This window comes from Lepidothrix coronata, unplaced genomic scaffold, assembly GCF_001604755.1.
Source record: "Lepidothrix coronata isolate B3197 unplaced genomic scaffold, Lepidothrix_coronata-1.0 Scaffold3, whole genome shotgun sequence".
NCBI lineage: Eukaryota > Metazoa > Chordata > Aves > Passeriformes > Pipridae > Lepidothrix > Lepidothrix coronata.
In genome coordinates, this window is record NW_016690183.1 from 12,510,150 (window position 1) to 12,522,924 (window position 12,775).

The following is a 12,775-nucleotide window of genomic DNA, read 5'->3' on the forward strand; positions in this document are numbered from 1 at the left end:
AGACTAGCAAAGTGAACAAAAAGGGCTCACTGTGGGTGGGCTTGGGACAGAGGTCTAACATGTGTGAACATGGGTTCAGTGCACTTTGGCTGTTTGCTCCTTCAGTCTTTCTGCCTCTTTCCTCAGTGCCTGCATGGCAGAGGTGTGCATGCACATGCACATGGGCATACATGTGCACATCTTGCTCCAGGTGCATGTGTAGCATCCACGTATTAGAAATTTTGCTGTGAGTAGCTATTCACTGCATTAGCTGTTCCTGATGTTTCCTGTTCCAGCTTTCCTCCTGAACTGCCAACATTAACTTACTTTTGCTTGACTGCCAGAATATGACACAATAAAAAAGATAAATTTCAAAGTTCCACAGATAATTTATAATGATTCCTTTCCAATTACCCCCAGTTAGTGTGGATAAACATTTCCCCAGAAGACAAAACACTAAACCACATTCTGGTATTCATCTTGACTTTTTAGAGAGATGGACTTTTACAAAGCGATCTGCTGCTTCATGGGAAGAAGAAAATTCCATTTCTGAAAATCAAGCCTTTGTTTGCAGAGAAACCCATACAGCTTGCATTTGCTGACTCTCTTCATGTGCTGCCAATGTGTGGGGATGGCCCAAGCCTGACTTTTCCTTCCATATTATACTTGGTGCATGTTTGCTTCCCTCGTGGGCTGTGTTTTGAATGTGTTTGTTTAGTTTCTCACTGTCTACCATACTGGCTTCTTTATTCTTTTCCTTCTCGGTTTGATGCATATTTTATTTCTGTCTTGCATCTGCACTTTGCTTTGCTTTGCTCAGCTGCGTTTAGCATCCTGATTGTATGAGGATGTGCCTTCTTTTTCTTTTTAACCTCTTCAGCATTAGTGCTCTGTTGGAGAGACTGCAGAAGGGAAGTCCAAAAAATTAAACCCCTAAAATAAAGTCCTACTGACAGCAAGAAGAAAATTTAAAAGCCAAAAAAAGAGTCTGCACAAAGCTATAATTAATAAAACAGGCACGAGATTTTAAAAGCTGCATAATTTCTTCCCAAGCATAATCCAGATGTTACTCAATAAAAGAATCACATTTAAATATAAAAGAATAATATTTATTGCATTGTATAATAACTGTATTTTTTTAAGTGCAAGAAAAATATGAAAATGCCAGATTCAGTAATTCACAGTTTCCACAGGAATACAAACTTTTCTTAGCATGGTTTATGGCCATTGTGCAATATGGTCCTCTTAATCTCTGGTAGAAGTCTGCAAGGTTTATCATCAGCTCCCAGCATAAATGAACTCAAGATCTGGCTGCTTTTTTACAGAAGCTATCTGGGATCAGTGGGGTCATGCTAAAGATGAAAACGATCTGCACTGCCTGCAGAAATATCTGAGAGGGTCATGCTGGTTATCTTCCTTGCTTCACATCCCTTGTGGAAAACTAGTTGTCGATATTTGCGTCAATGGGATGTCACTTGATGAGATACCTCAGATTTCTAAAGTGAACAGTTATACATACCTCATAATCTGTAACTGAACATAACAATAATAGCCGAGTCTGAATAGTGAATGTCAGAAGGAGAAAAGAAGCTAACTCAAAATAAGTTTGAAGAAAAGATTAGTAGAGCTGACAGATGGTACAGCACTTCAAGGAAATCACGACTTTCCCCTCCTTCCATCAGTTGCTAAGGAGAGACTATATATAAGAGAGTATCAAGAATATCAGCATTCAGGTAATGCTTAATTTTGGTCAGTGTTTGAACCCATGAAGCCATGTATGGACGTAAGATGGAAGGAACATCTTCCATCTTAATCCAACCTGCTTCTTGGGACTGCAGCATCCATCCCCATGACTATTTCTGAGACGGAATATGGGAAGATTCTATCTTTTAAACTCTCCAGAAAACTGTTCAGGACCATTAACCAGTTCACCATGCAGCTATGTATCTCTTGATTTCTGCAAAGGCAAATGGGAACATCTCAGAACATACTTCCTTGCAGCTTTAGTGATTCCACATTCAGTAGCTGCTTTAAGCCAGACCAATGATCTTTCTCTTTTCGGCTTTCCACAGGATAGGGTTCAACCCCATCAATGACTGTATTTTCCTCCCTAACACTCCAGTGATACTTGGCTGAGAGGGGATGATGTAATTGTCATGACTGAAATGAAATTCGGATCAGTTGAGGAGACACAGTGTGAAGAACACACATTTGCAATAGAAATTCATCTGGCAAAGAAAAAAAACACCTTCCTTTTTTAAAAAAAGATTGCAAGATGCATATTGTTTACTCAGACTTTAACTGACTGACGGGGAGAATTGAAAGGGTTGTTGGGAATCAGGCTACATCTAGATGGAGACCAGCCACCAGCAGTGTTCCTGAGGCCTTAGTCCTGGAGATAGTTCTATTCAATATATTTATCAGTGATCTGGATGCAGGAATTGAATGCACCATTAGCAAGTTTGCTGATGATACTGAACTGGGAGGTGTCATTGACTGTCTTGAAGGACAAGAGGCCTTGAAGAGGGATATGGATAGATTGGAGCATTGGGTAATGAGTCACGAGATGAAATTTAACCACCTGAAAAGCCAGGTTCTGCACCTAGTACAGACTAATGCCAGGTACAAGTATAAACTAGAAGAGGAGTGGCTGGAGAGCAGCCCCCTAGAAAGGGGCCTGGGGGTGCTGTTTGACAGGAGGCTCAATAGGAATCAGCAGTGTGTGCCCTGACAGCCAAGAGGGCAAAACTCATTCTGAGGTGCATCACACACAGCACAACCACATGGCCAAAATGGATGATTGTCCTACTGTGTTTAGAGCTGGTGTAACCTCATTTTGAGCATTGTGTGCAGTTCTGGGCCCCAAATGTGCTTCCAGAGGAGGGCACCAAAGGTGGTGAAAGGGCAGGAAGGCATATCCTTTGAGTTGCTGATCTCTTCTCCCTGGGATCCAGTGATAGGATTTGCGGGAATGGTTGAGAACTACAGCAGGGAAGGTTTAGACTGGACATTAGGAAGCATTTCTTTACCAAGAGGATGGTCAAACAGTGGAACAGGCTTCCTATAGAGGTGGTTGATGCCCCACACCTGTCAGTGTTGAAGAGGCATTTATTTGGACAAAGGCCTTAACGCCTTGTTCAATTTGGTCAGCCCTGAAGTGGTCAGGCAGTTGGACTAGATGATCATTTTAGGTCTTATCCAGCTGAACTATTTTATTTTACATTCCATATTCTATATTCTGTATTCTATATTCTATATTCTATATTCTATATTCTATATTCTATATTCTATATTCTATATTCTATATTCTTTTCTAATCCTTCCTTCAACAGAAGCACTGATATATTGCCTGCTAAATTATCTCCTTTGTCTCTTACTTTAATTATATTATATCTACTAATTTCTCAAAAGACAAGAACTATTGGAGAGACATTCCAGCTGAGGAATAACCAACACAATCCTCAGATTTAGGTGAAGCCATGTTAACAACATTTTCCTCTTAAACAACATGCAGCACCCTAAAAAATGGCCACTTTTTTTAGTAAAGTGATGCAAAAAAATTTATTTGGTGGCCATACACAATAATGATGATTATGATGGGAATACATATGAGTTAATGAGGAGTACTCTTACTTGAGAACTGAAATGCACTAACAGAACAGGACCTTCAGGTGTACAGGATGGAGTCAAGTCACCATCTCAGAGAAGGATGCAGTTACATGTTGCAAAGTCCTATTTCATGAAAGAGCTTCAGGGGAGGGAAAAGGATCAGGCTTGTACATTTTTGCAATGGAAAGCACCAAAGAGAGCCTAAAGCACCCTTAAGTGTTACTGGGATAATCCCCTAGGCTACAGTGTAGGTGAGGTTTAGGTGACTGTCAGCAAAATGTGCTGCAGATTAACTGCACGTGATAATGACACACAGAGTGGAAGGCATAGAAAAAACAAGAGACTGGTAGGGCTAGTAGGAGGACAGGGCCAGTGGTGGTAGCTGGGGGATATTCATAAATTTTATGGCTAGAAAGGAAGACAATAAGAAGCAAAGGCTGTAAAAGTGACTAATATGATTTAAGGCCAGCAGGAGAGGGAGCAGAGGTAAATGGATTAAGCAGTCACTGGAGGCAAGTTTTTTGGGTCAGAGCACAACAGTGGGGGTGAGGATAGACAAACATCACTCAGGCTCATTTCCCAGACCTTCCTCAGTATGCACTGCCTCTTATTCCACATAACAAAGACTTAAGAACCTCCTCAAGATTCCTCTTTTTTGGCTTGACTTTGACTTGACTTCAATGCTGTTCAGCATTGGTCTTTCCTTTGTTTTTTGCTGTGTGGTCTGTAACTATCTCAGGCAGACCGCAAGTGCCATAGTAAATCATTATAGAGGTAAAGTATAAATAACAGAGAAATGCAGCACCTAAACTGTACCTGAATTACACCTATGGTGTTTTATGAATAATAATCTACCCAGTTATACAAATGAATAGCAGAAATAGATAATGAAAGGGTAAGACGTAGGACTTGAACCAGAGGTGCCGCAGCTCTGGTCAAATTAAGATGCCGTGAAGAATTTGAAACATTATGCCACACAGGTTTTCTAAAGCATTTAGTAGCACACAGAAAACCTGTTCACTTGGGGAGAAGCTGTGACATATTTCTAACCCAAGAAATATTACAGACCGAGTTGTCATCAGTAAAAAACAAGTTGGACTGAAGTGAAAGAAATGGTAAAAAAATGACAATAGGAAGCCATTATGGGACACTGGGGGGGGGATGAGAAGGCAGAACAGGAAATGTTTATGTAGATAAAGGAAGCCTGCAAAATAGCTACAACAGGAATCATAGAAATTTCAATCATCCTATCACTGAGGGGAATGGTAATTAGGAAGTATCAAATATGTGCAAAAAGCTGAGGACTTCACATAGCCCTGAATTGTCTTTAGTTTATGAACATGCAGCTCTAGATAGAGAAGCAACAGCCTCAGAAAGCTCACATCCTGGCTTTTATCTCCAAATCCAAAATAGTGCAGAACTGAAAGAATCAGTTTATTGACCTTCTTGGTTATACTACTAGCTCTATTTTCTCAGGCCTTCTGCAAATGGTTGGGGGCTGGTATATTCACAGAGGATGTGGTTTATTTAACTTCTGGGGATTGACTCTTGTCATGTTTGTAGGGAGCATGAACTATAAATTGTTGAGAAGAGAACTTTGCAAGCTATGAGATGGTTAAGTGGCTACACATTTTTACCACCTGAGTTATTCTTAATTGAAGTTGGCATAAAAGATAGGCAATAACTAGTCATTTCTGGAAATCTCAATATACACTAACAAAAGTTTAGTTCCATTTGCAGTTAAAAAAATCAGGTACAAAATCCATTTTGCTGACAGTAGTACCATATCGGCTTCTGTGAGGTTTAAATTCTCCACTGCAGAAGAGCTCTTAAGAAAGGGAGGCATTGGCAAAGCTTCTTTGTGTTGCAGTTGTAACAGAGTTGAAACACAGTTGAAAAGTTGAAAAGACGTAAATTTTATTGAAGTCCTGAAATACCTCACTGAGAAGTTGAAACAAATTGAAAGAACAGTTAAGTGAAAATTACTGGATGTTACTTAGGTGATCTTAAAGCATCTGGTAGCATTGGTTTTCTGTCCATCCCGAGGTTTTTGCTTGCCTTCTACTCAGACTCTGCGCTTCTGCTGCACCGTTCCAAGCCTTCCTTCACCCAGGGTTTCCACCTGGTCCTTCCAGATGACATACAGATACCCTTGGTGCTGGCCTCACCCAAAGCCATGAGGCAAGCATTAAATAGGTCGAAGTCCCCTCTCATACTGGACTTCAAAAGACTCAGGGAACATCATCTTATGTGAATGAGACTACAGTCAGAAAATAAAAAGAGTGGCAAGAGTAACCACCAAATAGTTACAGGATATAGTTCAAAGCATGTTCTTTTGAAAAGCAGAAGCTCTACAATTTATTGCACTAGACTTAATTTTTGCAAAGATTCATCTGAACAAGTACCTGGTATGTTACAATTCATAGCACATATGTCTGCTATTGTTATCATTCTGCACAACAATAATCACTTTAATACTAGCCCTGACTTCATTCAGTATTACTACTATAACACAGAATATTCCTTGACATCTGCTAAAATGGATAACATGATTTCATAGTATTTTATAATTTTTGGTCTTTATTTGCCCTGGTGAAAGATGTTCTAGCTTGATATTGCTCAAGACATAACTGTTGTGTCTGGAGTCATCTTTGTTTGTGTAACAGGAATCACACTTCTGCAACTTGCAGGGGATTAAAATGAGAATTTATTTTATAAGGAGACTGTGATTCACTAAGGTCTTGATGAAACTGTGGGAGAAAAGTGCATAGTTAATTCTACTTTTCTCTGATTCCATGTGTACACTGGTCTCCAAAAGCTGTGAAGAGAGGATTTCAAGAACAAACTCTAATCAAACCTTTTCCTTGGAAACTCTCACTAGCAGCCTGCAGAAATGCCTGCTTTATTTTAATTAGTACTTTCAGCAGTATCACACAACTGCTTTCATAATTTCAAAACTCTTATTTAAATAGCTGTGACAGTCAAGCCAATTATGCGCCCAAGACCAATTTTTAGTTATCTTTGGTCAGCTTCCACTAAAAACATATTTGTATCCCATTGCTGTCAGCTGAAATATTCTTTGGAAATCAGTATTATTTATCTCACTAGTTACCCTTTAACTTGCTTTTGCTTATTTTTACAATTTTTCCTTTTTTCCCTCTTCTACATTATTTATTTTTTTAAGGCTTACTACTTATTGTTTCTGCTGACCTTTGGACCCCTGAGCCTATGATGCTCTGGGATACTTTTTCCTATTTAAAATTCAAAAAGGGACATTCTAGTTTCCTTTCCTTCCCCCCCCCCCTCAAATATTTTCTGCCAGCTATTCCCTTTCAATAATATGACTGCTTGATTTTGTTTCCCCAACTCATAGAAATTCATGTTAAAATAGGAGTAGAAGAGATTCTTTTGGCAGCCTGCCTGCTGAACTCTAGAAATGCCACTTCACATAGTCCATGCTTTGGATGGTTGAGTGAGTTCCAGAGAATATAGCTGGGAAGAAAAACCTGCAGATTGAAGCCTGTTAATCTGAGGAGAGGGGAAGCCATCCTCTAAATTGTTTCATTTAGATCATCACATATCTGTTTTATTCTGAGTGCTTCATTTTGGCAAAGTAATTCATTCTCTTTGCTGCTTCATTTGCTGGTCACTGTGGTAACTCAGACGGCAGGCACTAGTGGTGCCAGTGAATTTTGTGACACTGACACCCATTTACTAATAAGCACATTAAGATATGGCACACAGACAACTATACAGTTAGTAGATAGTAATGACTTTAGACCTGTGCTTACCTGAGTGTCCTTTAAGGCAGGAATCTGGCTGGGAAAGGATGGCTTTGTTGTCACTTCATGGTCATCTCTCCAACAAGATGATCCTAATGATATAACTGGGAAGTCCTAAAAGCATTTCAGTCTTTCACAAGTGAAATTAAACTGCAAGTTTACACTCAATCTTCACATGGAAAATGTTAAAATTCACAGCAGATTTCCAGACATCTGCTTCCCAACTGTTTTTAAAATCTAGGTCATTATATATAGGTGGTATCAGATAAGTCTCCATGGAAGTCTCAGAATATTTTAAACAACAAAATAGGTCAGCTTTCTTTAAAGTGTGTAACCATCTAACACAAGTTTTTGTATGTGTACAGTCCAAGAAAGGTTAAATATCTCTCTTGACCACTCATTGAATAGGGATTTTTACTATTCCACATTCTCATAGCTCTCAAGACAGCATTTTCTAGATGAATTCCCCTGCTATTTCCATCTGTTTGATGGTTTTTGCCATTCACTATGAAACCTATGGCAATATAAATCCTATCTTGTTCCAGACCTTGGTCATTCATTTCCACATGCATTTCCACAGTCATTCCTTGACTGCAGGCATTTTCCCCAAGTTGAAAATTTGATGGACCTCAGCTACTACTGTTTCTGTGATTTTGTAATTATTATTGTCCTCATTATAGTGCCCCAGACTAGGACTGAAACAGCGGTTCCAAATGGTACCCTGCTCTCTTTGTGCAATTTTACACATGCTTGCAAACAATTTTCAGACTAGCAGGCAACACACACTAATCTAAGTCATGCAGAGCAGAGGTATGCTGTAGTGCAGTGCTGGAGAGACCCAGGTGGTTTCAGTGGCAGAAGGATGATGGATGGGTAAGACATTGCTGGGTGAGGAAAGTAGTGGACGCTCTGACTTGGACTTTCTACAGGTAGAAGCTACCTTACCTGTGGAGCAAAATGTTGGAGGGGATGCTGCTGTAACTGAGGGCAGATGCATCAGCTTGGGAACCTTTATTCTGGTACCCTTGCCATGGATCAGGTCCACTGCTTAGGGCCATAATCCAGTTACAGACATGTCATGATTACAAGCCTCAGGAACAGAGCCATGGGGGCCCCTAACAGCCCAAAGACAGAACTACAACCAAAGCCTGACACATTTTCCCATCACCAGTCTGAGTGCCTGAGAGACCAGCTGAGAGCCAGGTCAGCGTGAGAAGGTCCTCACTAGTCTTAGTGAAATGCATGACATTTGGCAGCTCTATGGGCTATTGAAACCCCTAAAAACATTCCCAGTGCTTTCAGAGGACTGCAGATCCTCCTTACAGGCTGCTTTCCTTGTACCATGAGAGTGCTTCAGGAACTCAGATAATATCACCAACTTCTGAACATAAATCCACCTGCATCTGAAAGTGTTTATTATTTTTCTCCTGAGCTTTTTATGCCTCCTGGTAATTTTTATGTACTTGCCCACAATTGCCAAAGAATAAACTTGTCTCTTTTTTCATTTCTTTCCATTGCAGCCAATACAATATCCTTGTGCCCATTGCAAATTCTACCACCACTGAGCTCTTCTGGCAGCACGCTGGCTTGTGTTTTTAGGGCAGAGGAGAAGAGGGTTTTGTGTGGTCATTTAATGCATGAGAAAACTCATTAATAGATTTTCTGGGTAACTGAAATGTTGTTTTTTTCTGCAGAATAGAGAGAGCCTAACACTGCAAGCTTCCTCCTGATGCCCTGGCAATTCCAATTTGGTGTGACTGTTTCTTTGGAAGGGAAGAGTAGCTTGAACTCTGTCCTTATTCATTTTCAATGCTGCATCTAATCAATGAAGCAATTGTAATTTTTTGGTGATGTGAGTGTTGGCGTGTTTTAAACTGACAGGAAACCCATCACTTGTACAATTGCTAGGCCACAAGGTGAGAATGAGAAGGAACCAGAACAGAGACTATGAATACAGAGCTGAGCTCACAGAGCTGAGCCCACACATAGCTGAAGAAACTCACACACCACTTTCAAACAGTCGAAATAACCAGTCCCTTCATATTGGCACATTTGTAACGTGTTGTTGAGAAATTAAGGCAATGTCAAGAGCAGATGATAATTACTTAAGCTAAGCTGTATAAAACAGCAACAGATAGACTGCTCAAGCAGTTACAAAGATTTTGTGCAACTAACAAATAATTAAATAAGAGTACTGTGTGCAAATTGAACCTTCTGAAAAAAAACCAAAGTGAAAAGGTCTGTGTGCACTGTCAGTGGCTCCTTGTATCCCTGGGGAAGGGCGCTCTCTTTCTTGGCCATGGGAATACAATGCCGTTCCCTGAAGATGGCTAGAAGCAATACAGCCATCTACTGACTGACAAAGTTAACCACAGCATCTTTATGTGCTCATTTAACTTGCCATTTCCATCCTAAAATTGTGGCCTGTGGAAAACTGGTTTTCAGCAGAAGCCAATTACTGAAGCGCACAATTAATAGCTGATTAGTAACTTGCTGAGTCTCCCTATTACTCATTGCTTTGACATCTGGTTAGGTAGCTATGTGAATAAGCAGTCCTAAGCATGTGCCATGTATTTTCCCAAGCATGAGATGGCATCACATCTCATGGTTGACATGCAAGGTTGGTGTTTGCTGAACACTGACCACTTCGTAAAAGTCAGAGAAACACTCTGGACACCAACACAGCGTTGTCAGAGCAACCAGGCAAAACAAGGCGATGTGAGTGTTTTACTCAGGAATTATTGAGGGTATTTGCTTATGTTTAAGAGCTGTTCGTAGGTTGTATGCTGATGCACGTGTTTGAAAATGGAGCCTGACATGCAATACCCCATGTGCTATGTGACCTGAGGGCTCACATGTCCTAAGACCATGGAGTCTTGCAGGAAGTCCATGTCTTGCCACTGACTCTCATTAAAACAAACAAATGAAGAACATTTCAAGATCATGTATAAGGAAAGTGTGAAAATGGAATGAAAATGCATGAAAAAGATCATTTGTGAAACAGTAACACCTAGATCCTGGATGGATGTCAAGAAGCTCCCTTTTACCAAAAGGCTTTTTTTATCCCTAAAGGAAAACAAATTGTTGCTGAATAATCATATAAGGTTCAGCAGGAACAATATCCATGCTAGCAAACTGAAAAAATACCTGACATATTTCGTGCACAAGTAGCTGGCTGAGTGGTCCAAAAAGCACTCACAAAAACATAGTGAAATAGCAGACTTTCTGTAAATATAAAAAGTCTTGCATTGTTATGAAATGACTGTAGAGATCAAGACTGATCAGAGCAACTGACTCTGCCCAATAAGCCTCATGACAGGTTGGTGAATGGACATGGTGAATGAAGTCCCACAGTCCTCCTTTGGTTTAGGAGGAGCTGTGTAACCTGCAGTGCTGCTGTGAAAGCTCTAAACGCTCTGTAGGCAGAAGGCTGATTACATACACACATGATTCCTACCCTTGTTGGAACTGGAGCATCCAGATTTACACGACTAAGACTTCTCTTTGAAGTGTCACTATGAGGAAATTGTGCCTTTCTTCTTCTTGCAACCACTTCAGCATGGCTTTAATTCAGCATGGCTTGAATTAAATTATAACTATGTTTAATCCCTATTGCTTACAAACCCATGGGCTGAATTCACCCTCTGCAATTTTTAGAAAAAGCAAAAGCCAAGGCATCAAGAATTACAGGCAAAATACCCCTCCTAGCTTATTTTGTTGTTTCTTGTTATTGCAAACTAAACGTTACTATAAATTCTCAGGACACAGTGTAAATCTCAATGTATATGAGCAAAAACATTTTGAGACTTTAAACTGAGATTCAAGACTCTTCTTATGATATTCAAAAACTTGTAAAAACTTTCTTTAAATAAGAGTGTGATGTTTAATGGACAGAGATAAATACGTTATTATATAATCTTATAGCTACGAGAACAGCATTTCAGGCTGAGAAGGTTATATTTTTCAAAGTACAGATGTCAGGATGACATCTAAAAAGACAAACACACGTAGACAAGCATGCCAAAATATTTAGAAGGAAAATCCAAACCAGCTTGTTTCCACTCAAAAGTAAACAGGAGTGTCATCACAACAGACATGAGACAATGGCTCAGACATAACAAATTATAAACACACAAAATATATGTATTTCCAGAACAATTGGATCTTGTTTCTGTAAATACTTATGGACTTGAGTGAATGCATAAAGTTTCCTAGGATTGCTCATGAGTAAAGTTATTAGTTAGAGTCTGTAATTCTCCAGTCATGTGCAATGACATTTGCAAACCTGTAGGACTGGAACTTCAAAAATGATAACTTGTTCTGAAGAGCGATGGTTTCTTTTCTATGGATTGGATAATATTTAGCAAGCATTTGGTAATTTTTAAATAAATAATAATAATAATAAGCTATACATACAGCTATGCAGTAGAGCCTAAAAATAAACAGATTTTTCAAAATCATTAGACTGGCAATTTTAAAAGGTTTTCCTCTTTTCCCTCACAAAGGCACATTCTCAGCCCAACAATTATTGAATTATGTGGTTATTTTCACTGTGTAGCATGAACACACAAGGTGTATGGTACTGGGGGAGAGAGAAATCCTGAAGGCAGTGCTGGGAGTGATACTGCCAGGAGATAATGGCTGCACCACAGTTGCAAGGAGGGAGAAGCTGCATGCTAATTTCAAGCATTTTCATCACTACCCTGCTCCCACCCAGACACTACTGCCATAACCCCACTCCTAGCTCCATTCCTCATGCCACAGATACCACTGGAAGAAAGCAGTGGTGCTGGGCCATGCCATGCCTGGAGCATGCTGAAGAAGGCTTGGAAACAGCAGTCTTGCTCTGCTCTGCCCTTGCCATTTCCTCAGACCATGTCCTGGGAGCTGGGGAGGCAAACTCGAGACAAAAAGCACTGTTGTGGTTAGTGGAGGAGCAATCCTTTCTTTAATAAAAAGCTGGGTATTCACTTACATATCTTAATTCTTTCCATGCATGTCCTTTCTTGCTCTCACCCCCTAAATTTTGCTCCAACAGAAAAACAGGAATTTGGTCTCATATCTGGGATTTCTGGATAGCTAGCAACCTGACTGGATGTGCAGTAGTGCAGATCAAATGATGGCTGCCCTGATAAGTGGCCAGCACACATACATAGATCAACTGCACTTCAAGTGAATATAAACGTGAGGTATCTGGAGCATGTCACACTTACTACACAGATGTCAGTTATCTGAGTATATGCCAGGAGATGCCTGTATCCTCATTTCTGCCTGCGTTGTCCTGAGCTTAAGTTAGGGATGCTGGCACAAACTTTATACAAGATAAGATAAAACACTTTTTAAATATCTGACAGACTACCTGTAATGTAAATCAGGAGCCTGTCGTGTTTCAGAGGAATTTTTCC